At 42.8% G+C, this 13814-nt stretch overlaps 1 protein-coding gene across 1 annotated transcript in view; it reads left to right on the forward strand.

The window, feature by feature from the left end:
* Positions 1–13814, forward strand: part of LOC111962244 (protein kinase C-binding protein NELL2a) — a 106058-nt gene that overhangs the window by 38394 nt on the left and 53850 nt on the right. The gene's annotated exons all lie outside the window — the stretch shown is intronic.

Raw genomic sequence — 13814 nt, forward strand, 5'->3', positions numbered from 1 at the left:
TGTGTGTGTGTGTGTGTGTGTGTGTGTGTGTGTGTGTGTGTGTGTGTGTGGGTGCGTGCGTGTTTGCGTGTGACTCATGATTGTGAGGCTTTTTATATCACCTGCAGAACATATCATAATGTGAAAATCACTTTAAACACTGCATAGCCACGGACGCTATCTGTGAAGGAATCTGTTGCCTCAATAGGCTACAGTAATTATGCATAGCTCATTAATTTAATGCTCATGTATAGAAATTAATGTCAGGGTTTGAGTCGCTCCTATTGGATTTGGTCTGATTACCGCAGGCCACATGAAAGTCATATGCACACAAATCAAAAAGGAATGTTTGTAATTCTGTCCACTTTGCTGCTTTATAGTGTGGTAGAATTAGATGGCATTAGCCCGGGCCGGTGCATCTTAGATGAATACTGGTATGAATTAGTATTGATTTTGGGAGGCTATTGGCTGCGTTTGCTTTGTGCTGATTACAGAGCAGATTTCTGAATACATTGCGTAGTGTAATAACTGTATGATTGAGAAACGCCGCAATTACACCATTCAATTCCAATGGTAGATTGAGTAAGAACTCAGCATTAATGTGCATCTGACCACGATTATACTGACAAAATCTACAATTATCTTTGTGTTCATTCCGCCTATTTTGTCCGGCTTTTCTCTTCCGTTATGTCGTATATAGAGTTGATAACAATGTCATGGTTTGCGGTTAAAAACACTCCAAGTGTGGTTCGTTTGTGCGGTTTACTAGAAGGAGTTAAAAGAGCATGGCCTTTTGCTGTGTTAGGCCAGATTTACTAAATTTGCATCTGCTGTTTTCAGAAGAGAATGATACTGCAGCAAAAAAAGCTTACCATTTCTTCTATATTCTATGTTTTTCTCTAGGAAATTAATAGACACAAACCTGGAACATGGTGAGAACGAGCAAATGGCAATTAAACTACTTGAACTTTAACTTAAATAGGCCTAATCCTTTGTGACTGCACTGCAGTGCCCTTGTCATGATTTTATGAAGATCATTAGATTATCAAGCCTTGGATTCTCAATTTACCACAAATTGTTGACAAACCACCACTGTTTTCTTTGTCATTCTAATCAACTCTTTACAGTAAACAATATTGTTAAGGTAAAAAAAGTACATTTGAATTAACTCCATGACTACTATTGTTATTGAACAGCAGGCCCATGTCTCCTATCATTTAAAGAGATTACTCAATGGTATAGATACCAGGCTGGTCACTAGAAATAGACAGCGATTTTGGACATTTGAAAAGGTCCCGAGAACATGGATGCTGTATATTGTATGCTGCTCACAAAAAAAAAGAAAAACAAAAGCCCAGCACTGGGCACGAACTCATGAGGCTTACATGCTGCCTAGGCCAGGCATGCGTGTGCGTCCGCATGTTGATTTTGTCCAGACACGATCAGGACGCACCGGTTGAAATATAAAAATGAACTCTGAACCACCGATATGGGGACAGGTCAAAACGCATGAAACATTCATGGCCATTTAGCTAGCTAGCTAGCTTGCTATTGCTAACTTATTTGTCCTGTGATATAAACATTGGGTTGTTATTTTACCTGAAATGCACAAGGTCCTCCACTTGGAATTAATGTTTACCTTTGAGTTGTTTCTGTTTCAACCCTGTAACCACGCGTAATGAATGCGTAAAAAATAGACGTTCACTGTTGTCGAATCATTGTCGAATTTTGAAGGGGAACTACGAGATCTTGTTGATACAGTGGCAAGAAAAAGTATGTGAACCCTTTGGAATTACCTGGATTTCTGCATAAATCGGTTATAAAATCTTCATCTAAATCTTCATCTAAATCCCAACAGTAGACAAACACAGTCTGCTTAAACTAATAACACACTATACGTTTTCATGTCTTTATTGAACACACCGTGTAAACATTCACAGTGTAGGGTGCAAAAAGTAATAACTGGTTGACCCTCCTTTGGCAGCAATAACCTCAACCAAATGTTTTCTGTAGTTGTTGATCAGACCTGCACAACGGTCAGCAGGAATTTTGGGATGTCTGGTGGGAACCGCTCTCTTGAGGTCATGCCATAGCGCCCTCAATTGGGTTGAGGTCAGGTCTATGACTGGGCCACTCCAGAAGGCGTATTTTCTTCTGTTGAAGCCATTTTGTTGTTGATTTACTTCTGTGTTTTTGGTCGTTGTCCTGTTGCATCACCCAACTTCTGTTAAGCTTCAATTGGTGGACAGATAGCCTTACATTCTCCTGCAAAATGTCTTGATAAGCTTGGGAATTCATTTTTCCGTTGATGATAGCAAGCTGTTCAGGCCCTGAGGCAGCAAAGCAGCCCCAAACCATGATGCTCCCTCCACCATACTTTACAGTTGGGATGAGGTTTTGATGTTTGTGTGCTGTGCCATTTTTTCACCACACATAGTGTTGTCTTCTGAGGTCTGGTTTTGAGGCATGGTTCACATCAGGCAATGCTTCTTGTAAATAGCAAACTCAAATTTTGTGAATGTTTTTTATAGGGCAGGGCAGCTCTAACCAACATCTCCAATCTCAACTCATTGATTGGACTTACTCCTGACTCCAATTAGCTTTTAGATAAGTCATTAGCCTAGGGGTTCACATACTTTTCCCAACCTACACTGTGAATGTTTAAATGATGTATTCAATATAGACAAGAAAAATACAATAATTTGTGTTTTATTAGTTTAAGCAGACTGTGTTTTTCTATTGTTGTGACTTAGATGAAGATCAGATCAAATTTGATGACCAATTTATGCAGAAATTCAGGTAATTCCAAAGGGTTCACATACTTTTTCTTGCCACTATAGGTACAGTATGGGGTGTGGTCGTCGTGATTTCTGAGAGTTGCTTACAGTGTGAGTTACGAGGCTAAGTAGTGTGCCATCTCTGAAGAGGAGGCTGCACAACACATTCCTTCTCCATCTGTAATTAAAAAAGCAATTTGCACTAATGCACAGTAACTCAGCATGGAGGAGAGGAGGTAGAGAGAGAAGAGAAGGAAGGAGGCAGAATGCAAAGTAGAGGAGCTGCCTGCCTGGGTTGAGACATGCCAGAAAGAAGGGCTGGTCCTAAATGGCACCATATTCCCTTTATAATGTGCTACTTTTTACCAGAGTACCGTAGTACCAATGGTGCCATTTGGGATGCAGAGAGAGACGATTCAGGCCCGCTGCAGTGCTGCTTCCCTCCCTCCCCCCAGCCATCCCTCCCCCAGCCATCCCTCCCCGCTGAGCTTCTGGGTTTGAATGAAGCAGTAAGAGTCTAAGTCCCACCAAGACAATGCAACAACACGGCAGAGTTTTTACATTTCCTGCCTGCCATCTATCCATACCTCTGGTGAGTTTTTCCCTCGTCAATGGGAATGGGAATGAGAAGAGGATATGTTAATAGGGGGTTTGAGGCTGTCTGTATTTCAGAATTGTTTCAGAAGGAATAATCAGGAGAATTCTCACTCATCTTTTGTTCTCTGATTTATTCAGTGAAGAAGAGACACACCTTGCCTACTCAGTCTTTTTCCATGTGTTTTCCTTAGACACACCCGGAATTTATATTCCACTCACAGTTATATCTCTATGTATCTATGAGCCGGATGCAAATGTTATCGTCTAAGTAATATGTATCCTCTTCTGCAACCCATTTGTTTCACCGATTTACAATGATGATTAATACCATAGCCCAGTGGATATATTTTTGTTACTATGTATTACACATAGATTCTTATTAAAATGCCTTCAAGTCAAAATTCAGTTGTGCATTTCCCTATAAAAGCCAATTTCATGATTAAACTGAGGCGTATTCAGGGGGGCTGATGTAATGACTTTCTGCCTACTACAGTAAAGTTATTGTCGTAATCTCTCTGAGTTATTGGACTATCAGTGTACATTCACAATCATTGCCTCAGCGCATGATATAGAATCGTTCATATAGAGCTACTCTCCACCTCTTATTCCAATATTAAAAAGATGAATTATGGTTAAATTGGACTTAATTCAAAACGTGTCCGAGGACCCATATGTGTCTAAATCAAATCAAACCGACATTTGATAACATTAGAGAACATACACAAGGCACTCCATCCTACAATAGATTCATGTTTAGATCCAGAGTAGGCTATCTCCCCCATTCTGGTTGTTCAGTGATATATTTGAGATAGGGGTTGTGCTCTAAGCTAGCCAGAGGGTTCTGTTCGTTATTAATGGCAATCAAACATCTGTTTCTGTTTGAACAAGGTCCATAGGTAATGGGCTATTCCCCAAGTGGCTTAGAAAATAAATATTGCACCAGCTCAACAAAACACTAAACTAACCACATATCTCCCACGTCCATTATAATAACTCATTTGGATGAAATATGAGGATCTTTCTTTTTCTCCATGGATTTTAGCAATTAATAGATTGCACACTCAGCATAAATAATGTACAGGTAGCCTAATGATACCCTTATTTATCCATAAGTGCATGTATCTATACTAGTGTAGCTATACTAGTCCGCACATTGAGAAAGAAAAGATTACAGTTACACATTCAGGTATAGTGAGTAAGAAAGACTACACTTATTTCATTTAGTTACTCTACAATTTTAACAGTAATTCTAGAGTAACATTTTACTACAGTGGGATAAATCAGGGTCACACAGAGTGTTTCTTGGTAGTCTTAAACAAATCTACTTTGAAACAAAAGTAAACACCTCACACACATTGTTATGGGCTTAAAAAAGAAGGCATCCGTACTGTCACATATAGAGTTCAAATGTATTCAATTTTGAGGTTGAATCCGAATATTACACTGACATAGAAACACCGTATTTTCGGGGTACAAAATAAATACATGTAATTATGAAATTATGAAAAATATGAATAACATTCCACCCATGAGGCCACTAGAGGGCGATTTGATCATTTGACTGCAGGAAAGGCTAAACTCAGAGAGATGTTCTACAGTAACAGCATAAGGTTCTGGGTTCACATGTCCATGGGTCTTTGGAGCCAGTGGGTTGAAGTGGACATGAAATTTACATAATACACCCTTCAGTGAAGGAGGTCACTAGTTCAATTCCCAGCCGGCGACAGACTCATTCCGCAGCCACACTAACTTCATGTTCTTCTCCAAATGAAATATGTATTACCAAAGCCTCAACACAACCCCTTTCCTCCATGTCCAATAGAACCATGAAAGAAAGGAGCATCCAACGTTCCCCTGCTCTTTGACTAGCATTTTACCCTTGATGTTGAAGGTCAAGATAGCCCTCCTCTCTTCCTCCCTCCCCAAAGTGCCTGGAGCGTGCTCCTCGCTCCTAGAGATTAGTGGTTTATCCATGAAAGGTGGCAGATTGGCTGTGTGCTGCGGCCTTTGAATGTTATTAGAGTGCTGCTGTCCTGAGTTGTGTGTGGAGGGGTGTGAGGGGTGTGTATGTGCCCCCACTCTAATCCTATGATAACCAGACCAGCTCTGGCCTCAAAGCTAGAAGAAAGGGAGGGAGGGAATGAGAAAAGGAGGGCGGAGGTGGGGATCGGTGGGCAGTGAAGATTAGAGAGGATGACATCCACTGTGTGAAGTCAAAGGGCCTGGCAGAGGATTATGGGAAAATAGTGTGCCTTGGCCCCTGTCTCTCTTTCCCGTCCTTTCACGCTTTGTTCACAATCTATTCCATCTCAGATAGTGAATCTAATGATGAATTTGATACTCTCTCAAATATGGAAAACAAACGAACACTGTTTCAACACAGCCTTCACATTTAGACATGTTATTATGATGTGCCTGTCAAGGCCCCAGAATATATACATTTAGCATAAAGATCAATGAGTCGCTCTCAGAGTTGTCCATGGGTTTGTAAGTATCTCCATGCAGTGACTGTATTAACTGTTACAGTGACTGTTTTCCCACGGCCTGATGCAGTTTTAGAGACAGTGTGTCAGTCAGTTTGTTGGACAAAGGCTGAGTAGGCTCCGGGCTGGGCTGGGCTGAGGCTCTAGTCAGCCAGTCAGCCAGTCAGCCAGCCAGACAGTGTGCTGTAGCAGCAGGAGATGGAGGAGAGGACAGCAGCACGCTACCAAGGGATCCCTGGTGACAGCCTGTAAATAATTGATTGTTTATCTGTCTGCAGCATGAGCAGCACAAGTCAGGAAGAAAAACCTTACACAGACACACACACACACACACACCTTGTCTGCCAATCCCTCCATCCTGACGATTCAGAGTGATGGCACGCTGCTCTACTGGGCCCGGCAGGCATAGACAGATGTGACCTTGGGCAAATCTCCTCTCTCTTTTTACTCCCCTCTTATATTACAGTTTTATATGCTGCCTGTCTCGGTGGGGACTCAGACCAGGGATGCATCCCAAATGGCACCCTACTCCCTTTATAGTACACTCCTTTTGACCAGGGTAAATGTGCAAATAGTGTGCTATATGGGGAATGGGGTGTCATTTGGGAGCCAGCACAGGCAGGTTTTAATTCAGGACATCAGCAGGTGTGATACAGTGCAGCAGCAGCAGGACCAGTCTTCCTCCACGTCCTTCACTCTGTCATATATACATCATATGCTCAAAGGAGGAGCTCATCACCATGTCACTTTCAATTTGTTGGAGCCCGATACTGTTCAGGAGATGTAATGGATGGGATGATGACAATGAAACGGATGGAGCTCAGGTCTCTCCTGTGGCACACATTCTGACTCACATCCCATCCATCCTTCTCACATACGAGACGTTCAAGTTTGAGGGTCCTGCATTTGTTGGGTTAGCTGTATAGTACAATTGTAGAAGTCTGTCATATATGGAAATATTTAGATGAAAGGTTAGGACACAACAGTTCACCTGGCACAAGACTGAATTCAAATATTACACTTGATTTTATGTGCATTTTACATTTGCTGTATTTTTCGCTGCGTTGAAAGCAAAATATGAAAATACTCTGGCTACATTCAGTAATACGATAAGACTATTCCTGGAAAATGTGGGGAAAATCGGACCTTTGAAATGAAAATGGATGGCCATCCCTTCAGTAAAATGTATTTTTACCAGACCCTCCCTGAACGCTTGAAGGAAAACAAGTGACCCTCCCCTATACCTAAAATAATAATTAAAACATAGTGGATAGAAGAGAACGTGCCTACCGTTTACCCTAATTCCTAGCACAGACCAGAGTCTTAGATATACAGTTTTAAAAACGGCTCTTCATTTTGTAAGCAGTACATGGCAAAGTAAACAGAAGGTTGTGGATTCGCAGACCACCCTGTCCATGGTAAGGGTGAAAAGATCTCCATTATCTATCGTCTTATTTGCAGTCTGAGAAAAAAATTGCCTTTTATGAACACATTTCATCAAATTCTACGTAATTATCATAACTGGAGACAAGTAGTATCTTTTTTAATACCACAAAAGCACGTTTTAACTTCTATACAGGCTATTGTAGTCTTAAACAAATCTACCTTGAAACAGAAGTATACACCTCACACACATGGTTATGGGCAGAAAAAGACACCTGTACCATGCCAGATATAGAGTTGAAATGTATAATATTTTTCATCAGGGCATGGACTCTACAATGTGTCAAGTATTCCACAGGGATGCTGGCCCACATTGACTCCATTGCTTCCCACAGTTGTGTCAAGTTTGCTGGATGTGTGTTGGGTGTTGGACAATTCTTGATACACACGGAAAACTGTTGAGCGTGAAAAACCCAGCAGCGTTGCAGTTCTTGACACACATTCCTTCTTAGGCTACCTGGCTTGCTCCTGACTGATTTAGAGTTAAGTATGTTGCTTAATAGCCTTTGAAAATGTTGAACGTCAGTTGATAGTGACAGAATCACACATTACTTCCCAAGCAAAGTACATTTTTTGTCTCCTCAGCTAAAGGAGGTTGTAACTCAGTCTCTGAATGGCATAGAGACAGACAAAATAAATCCCATATGCGTCGTAGTCACGTCTTTCCTCTGCGTTATACAGGTTGTTTCTAGCATTGCAGACTAAAGTGTCGTTATAGATCGCTTCATATAATCAGGTCCATCACATTTTTTCTAACTTGTAAGCTAACAAGGGGTAGCCTTCATTTGAAATGAATTAGGCCTTATCATATTAGCCTACTTTCAGCACCCATGTGCTGTCCATCTCTATGGCTGCCACTTCATAGCAATGTAAATTATGTAAATTACTTGAATATGGCTTATTGTGAGGTCAATAACTCTGATTAAGAGCTTCATTGTGGGTACCGAAACATTGTTTATATTCAAATCTATTATAGCACTAGCATGCAGGTCCTCATCTTCGGGCACTCACTTTTTTTTGAAGGGGGGGGGGGGTGAAGCCTTTTGTGCTGCCTAAAGAAGCGAGTCCAAGGGTTTATATACATCAGCAAGAGCAGGGCTCATGATTGGGATAGCCTATCCATTGCAGTGTAATGTAGTGTAGTCTAGTTTTATATACACCATCCCAGCAGCGCAAAATCTCAAAGGAATACATTTTCGTAAAAATATAACTTTGCCCTGTGCTTCTCCGACCATGCTCTTCGTATAGCCCAGGTCTATAGTATAGGCTATGGATCACTTAATTGAGATCATACTAGACACACTTGATTGTTGCGCGCCCATTGGAGCATCAGGGGTGAGGGGCAGCATCAGGCACACATCAAGATATAATGAGCAACTCATTCTCAAACACTGGAGCATCAGGGGTGAGGGGCAGCATCAGGCACACATCAAGATATAATGAGCAAACTCATTCTCAACACTGGAGCATCAGGGGTGAGGGGCAGCATCAGGCACACATCAAGATATAATGAGCAACTCATTCTCAAACACTGGGAGCATCAGGGTGAGGGGCAGCATCAGGCACACATCAAGATATAATGAGCAACTCATTCTCAACACTGGACATTCAGGGGTGAGGGGCAGCATCAGGCACACATCAAGAATATAATGGCAACTCATTCTCAAACTACGGAAGCATCAGGGGTGAGGGCAGCATCAGGTACACATCAAGATATAATGAGCAACTCATCTCAAACACTGGAGCATCAGGGGTGGAGGGGCAGCATCAGGCACACATCAAGATATAAATGGCCAACTCATTTCAACACTGAGCATCAGGGGTGAGGGGCAGCATCAGGCACAACATCAAGAATAATACAACCTCATTCTCAAACACTGGCGCATCAGGGGTGAGGGGGCAGCATCAGGCACACATCAAGATTAAACAGCAACTCATCTAAACACTGGAGCATCAAGGGGTGAGGGCAGCATCAGGCACACATCAAGACTATAAATGAGCAACTCATCTCAAAACACTGGAGCATCAGGGGTTTGAGGGGCAGCATCAGCACCACATCAAGATATATGAAGCAAACTCATTCTCAAACACTGGAGCATCAGGGTGAGGGCAGCATCAGGCACACATCAAGATATAAGAGAGCAACTCATTCTCAAACACTGGAGCATCAGGTTGAGGGGCAGCCCAGGCACACATCAAGATATATATGAGCAACCTCATTCTCAAACACTGACATCAGGTGAGGCAGCATCAGGCACACATCAAGATATATGAGCCAACTCATTCTCAAACACTGGAGCATCAGGGGTGAGGGGCAGCATCAGGCAACATCAAGATATAATGAGCAACTCATTCTCAAACACTGGAGCATCAGGGTGAGGGGCAGCATCAGGCCACATCAAGATATAATGAGCAACTATTCTCACACTGGACATCAAGGGGTGAGGGGCAAGCCATCAGGCAGCATCATCGAAGATATAATGAGCCAACTCATTCTCAAACACTGGGCATCAGGGGTTGAGGGCGCACATCAGGACACACATCAAGAATCTAACTGAGCAACTAATTCTCAAACACTGTGAAGGCATCAAGGGGTGAGGGGCAGCATCAGGCACAACATGCAAGATATAATGAAAGCAACTCATTCTCAAACACTGGAGCATCAGGGGTGAGGGGCAGCATCAGGCACACATCAAGATATAATGAGCAACTCATTCTCAAACACTGAGCAATATGACATTTAATCGATTACAAATTACATGACCCTCCCCTGGACTCGTTTAAAAAAATATATATATACCCTCTCCATGACTGAAATTGAAAAAGCATGACCCTTTCCATTTTCCTCCGGATAACAATTGTGTACATTTCAACCACTCCCTAAAATAAAAAAGAGTTTGAGTGAGAGGACTAACTGGTGTCTCCAAGTGGCCACACACCTCTCCAAAGTGTGCACAGTTCCTAAATAATTTCGATGCACTTTTATGACTTAAAGAAGAGTCTTCAACTAAGTTACGTTCCCCAGTAAGAAAACCAAAAATGTCACTCAAACAGAAGGGTGAACTAACAAAGAGTCACTGACAACAACCAAAATGAAACAGGTGGGTTTATAGGAGGGGTTATGAAAGACACTCATGGGGGTGTCCACTGAAAGTTGCATAGCAACAACAACTGGGACCTAAAAGACACCCACCATGGGCACCCATAAAATTTGCCCCTAAGAGCCAAACAAAAGAAAAACCCACACCAAACTTAGAGACAGGAAGCAAACTAAAAAGTTCAGGAAAACAAAAATAGGGACCGTTAGACAAAGGAATGTTTTTCTAGAAATCAACTAGGGAGCTAAAAGACCCTCCACATCTCTCAAGACAACTGGAACACTGGGCCAGCCACTCTTAAATATCACCTGGGCCAGAACAGGTGAAACACCTTCCAACTAACGAGATGAACAAGCCAGCACAGGTGTAACACATACAATTTTTTTTTGCTCTTCTAGCTGTGCCGTTGAGGAACTAGAGCACGCTTGTAATTGTTTTGTTTGGAACACAGCCCTGCATCTCCGACATCAGACAATTACTGTTGTTTTTTACGTAAATACAAAAATGGTCCATTATAAATCGCAATCAGGGTCAGGTGGGCATCATTTGAAAGCCTGTTCTATTTCCAACATGACTAGCTAAGTTTTAAAATATGATGTTACAGTGTTAGGCTTTGTCGAGGAAATATTCGGTCAATCGTATTTCACAAATACCGGAGCATTGTACTGGAAAATTCACAATAGCTTTCACAATGTAATTGAGGCAAACAGATCCACATTTTGGTGCGCATAGAAAGGAGCCATGAGTGCATTCAGCTGCGTGTGCCCTGGCAAACTTTCATCACAATTGACAAACATAGGCTCATTCTGTTCTGAACAACCCGGGGTATGACGCCATGTCATCTTGTAACTGTACATCAAACATAACGATCATAAACGTTGACACTGTATATGACAAGAAATGTGAAATGCACATTTGGACTCAAATCAAATTGTATGTCTCATGCACCGAATACAAGTGAAATGCTCACTTACAAGCCCTTAACCAACCAACCAAAATAGAGTTAAGAAAATATTTACTAAATAAAGTAAAAAATGTAATAAAAAGTAACACAATAAAATAACAATAACGAGGCTATATACAGGGGGTACCGGTACCGAGTAAATGTGCGGGGGTACAGGTTAGTTGAGGTAATTTGTATATGAAGATAGGGGTAAAGTGACTATGAATAGATAATAAACAGCGAGTAGCAGCAGTATAAAAATCAAAGGGGGGGGGGGGTGTCAATGTAAGTAGTCCGGTGACCATTTGATCAATTGTTCAGAATTCTTATGGCTTGGGCTGTAGAAGCTGTTGAGTAGCCATTTTGATCTAGACTTGGTGCTCCGGTACCACTTGCCATGGTGTAGCAGAGAGAACAGTCTATGACTTGGGTGACTGGAGTCTTTGACAATTTTTTGGGCCTTCCTCTGACACTGCCCAGTATATAGATTTTATTCTATATATAAAGATAAAATCCAGGATTTTATTCAAATCTATTATAACACTTTTCACACCAAAGTACGTTCATCTCTAGGAGACAGAACGTGTCTCTGAGCGGTATGACGGCTGCGTGGTCCCATGGTGTTTATACTTGCGTACAATTGTTTGTACAGATGAACGTGGTACCTTCAGGCATTTGGAAATTGCTCCCAAGGATGAACCAGACTTGTGGAGGTCTACAATTTTTTTTCTGAGGTCTTGGCTGATTTCTTTAGATTTTCCCATGATGTCAAGCAAAGAGTCACTGAGTTTGAAGGTAGGCCTTGAAATACATCCACAGGTACACCTCCAATTGACTCAAATTATGTCAATTTGCCTATCAGAAGCTTCTAAAGCCATGACATCATTTTCTGGAATTTTCCAAGCTGTTTAAAGGCACAGTCAACTTGGTGTATGTAAACTTCTGACCCACTGGAATTGTTATACAGTGAATTATAAGTGAAATAATCTCTGTAAACAATTGTTGGAAAAATGACTTGTGTCATGCACAAAGTAGATGTCCTAACCGACTTGCCAAAACTATAGTTTGTTAACAAGAAATTTGTGGAGTGGTTGAAAAACAAGTTTTAATGACTCCAACCTAAATGTATGTAAACTTCTGACTTCAACCATATATAGGGGTACGAGTGTAAAGGGCTACAAAATATATGAATACTGTTCTTTATTCTCATTGTTTAGTAAGATTCATGAGAGCTAGTCCGTGCGTGAGCACAGGAGAGAGAGCTGAATGTGATATTTTAGTCCCCTGCCAGGCTTAGGATGGCCCAGAAATCCACTAACACAAGTGGAAAGAGGACAAAGTGTTACCCAGAGATAAGCAATACAATGTTATGTCCCATAGGTTTTCCTCTAGTATTATTGATAGATTTGATCAACTATTTCTGGTTCTGTAATTTCACACTGCAGAGCAGACTCAATCAGGACTAGAACATTCTCTCTGCCAAAAGGAGATGGATAACTGTCACGGCTGTTGAAAGATGAGGACCAAGGTACAGCGTGGTCAGCGTACATTTTCTTTATTTTATCAAAATGACGCCAAACAAAACAAAAAAACACTACACAAACAAACCGTGAAGGTCAAAGGCAAAGTGCCATAAACAAAGTCAACTTCCCACAAAGACAGGTGGGAAAAAAGGCTACCTAAATATGGTTCCCAATCAAAGACAACGATAGACAGCTGTCCCTGATTGAGAACCATACCCGGCCAAAACATAGAAATAGAGAATCATAGAAACAAAACATAGAATTCCCACCCCAACTCACGCTCTGACCAAACCAAAATAAGAGACTTAAAAAGATCTCTTAAGGGTCACTAGCGTGGACAGACCCCCCCCCCCCCCTCCCCCAAGGTGCGGACTCCGGCCGCAAAACCTAAACCTATAGGGGAGGGTCTCGGTGGGCATCTATCCGCGGCGGTGGCTCAGGTGCGGGACGCAGACCCCACTCCACCGCTGGCTCACCCCACTTTGGTGCACCTCGGTGTGGAGACCCTCGTAGCGGCCCCGGACTGGGGACCCTCGTTGTGGGCCCCGGACTGGGCACGCTTGTTGCGGCCCGGACTGGGCACCCTCGTTGCGGGCCCCGGACTGGGGCACCCTCGCTGCGGGCCCCGGACTGGGCACCCTCGCTGAAACTCCGGACTGCGAGAAGTCGCTGAAGATACCAGACTGGAGGCCGTCTCTGGAGGCTCCGTGCTGGAGGCCGTCTCTGGAGGCTCGCGGCTGGAGCCGTCTCTGGAGCTCCGGCTAGAGGCCGTCTCTGGAGGCTCCGGGCTGGAGGCCATCTCTGGAGTGGAGAGACACACAGAAGGCCTGGCTCTGGGAGCAGGCACAGGACTCACCAGGCTAGGGAGACATACAGGAGGCTTCTTCCTTGGCCGAGGGCACCGGATACACTGGCCGTGGAGGCGCACTGGTGGTCTCGAGCGCAGAGCTGGCACAACCCCTTCTGGCTGG

Source organism: Salvelinus sp. IW2-2015, linkage group LG4q.1:29 (assembly GCF_002910315.2).
Source record: "Salvelinus sp. IW2-2015 linkage group LG4q.1:29, ASM291031v2, whole genome shotgun sequence".
NCBI classification, from domain to species: Eukaryota; Metazoa; Chordata; class Actinopteri; order Salmoniformes; family Salmonidae; genus Salvelinus; species Salvelinus sp. IW2-2015.